The sequence below is a fragment of the Gopherus flavomarginatus genome, chromosome 6 (genome assembly GCF_025201925.1).
Source record: "Gopherus flavomarginatus isolate rGopFla2 chromosome 6, rGopFla2.mat.asm, whole genome shotgun sequence".
Lineage (NCBI taxonomy): Eukaryota > Metazoa > Chordata > Testudines > Testudinidae > Gopherus > Gopherus flavomarginatus.
This window is the reverse complement of record NC_066622.1, coordinates 123,241,777-123,243,484: the sequence shown is the minus strand read 5'-3', so window position 1 is coordinate 123,243,484 and position 1,708 is coordinate 123,241,777.

Genomic DNA, 1,708 nt, shown 5'->3' with positions numbered 1-1,708 from the left:
GCCGCGAACTGCGCAGCCGCAGCCCGCTCCCTCTCCGGCCGGATTCTCCTTCCCATTCCCCTCCACAGCGCTGCGGTGCCGTCTGGGGCCCGTAGTCACAGAGGATAAGACTTGGGTAGGTGGACGGGATTACCCCACGGCCTTCTGGGAATTGTAGTTCTAGGAGGCGGGACTATCTCAATACCCCCAGAAAACTGGAAGGGATGGGAGGGCAAAAGACTATAACTCCCAGCATGGCCAGCGGCGGACGGACCAGGCATTTTAGGGAGAACATAGGGCATCCCCCGCCTCTTCTCTGAAATGCCCGGTGCCACAGTTCGGTCCCGTTGAGCGGGACGATCATTAGCAGTAGCTGATTCGCCCCAGATAACCTGGGTGGGTTTAGTTGCGGCCTTTTAAAACCTTGAGTAACTCGGCCTGCTTGGACTGAATAAACATCGATATTGTTAAATTTCAGATTGTTCTTTGCTGGAGCGAAAGGTCAAGTGTATGGTGAAAGCCCAGATCCGGGAGTAGCGCTGGGCTGACGCCACCACTTCTTGCTCCCCTCCCCCGCTCGCTGAGTCGGCCGCAGCGACCAGAATCTGGAGGGCGGGGGAGCTGGTGACCTCACGCGGTCTCCTAGACCCGGTGTCAGGCTTTGCTCTGCCGGACGGATGTGCCGCTGGGCCAGGAACGTGCTTAGGAAACCAAGCGCCCTTTTCTCTGACCTGAGGGGAGATACGTAGCGTTAACACTCAGGCGCCCCACACCAGCGCCTGCCCCCCGAGCCACGGGGCAGGCAAGGCAGGCGCCCACCCCAGCCCGTCCTGAAAGCGTTAGTAGCAGGGGGCAGGGACCGACATTCTGTAAAGCATTTGGGGTTCCAGCTTCTGAACCCCAGTCCTCTCAAAGCAGGTCTCATGTTAGGCACCCGACCCAAAATCACCAGTTGCTTTGGAAAACAGGCACAGACACTTCTGCTCTCTCTGCAGGACGCAGACGTGAGCCAGGCAGAGTTATCGTGTACATGTTACCACCCAACCAATAATCATAGCGTACCAGGGTTGGAAGGGACCTCAGGAGGTCACCTAGTCCAACCCCCTGCTCAATGCAGGACCAATCTCCAGGCTGATTTTTACCTCAGTTCCCTAAATGGCCCCCTCAAGGTTTGAACTCATAACTCTTAGTTTAGCAAGCTAATGGTCAAACCACCCCACAAACCCTGTTCTTTTACTTCCATGTCCCAAAGTACACAGTAGGTGTAGGTTGATTAAAATCCATGAAATTTTCTAATGCTGTGTTTAAACTCTCATAGCCTACTTTCTGTAAAAAGGTATTTGCTCTGATGCTGCTCTTTCCCCAGTGTAGCAGTTGTTCCACCTAACTCTTGCCTCCACCCCAGACATGGTTGCATTAAATAGATTCATAGACTCCAAAGCCTGAAGGGACCATTGTGATCATCTAATCTGACCTCCTACATAAACAGGCCATAGAATTTACCCCCAAATAACTCCTTCTGATCTAAAGCATATCTTTAAAAAAAATCTGTTCAATGCTGTTACCAGGGCCGGCTCCAGGCTACAGCGCGCCAAGCGCATGCTTGGGGCGGCATGCCGCGGGGGGCGCTCTGCCGGTTGCTGGGAGGGCGGCAGGCGGCTCCGGTGGACCTCCCGCAGGCGTGCCTGCGGGGGGTCCACTGGTCCCGCAGCTCCGGTGGAGTATCCGC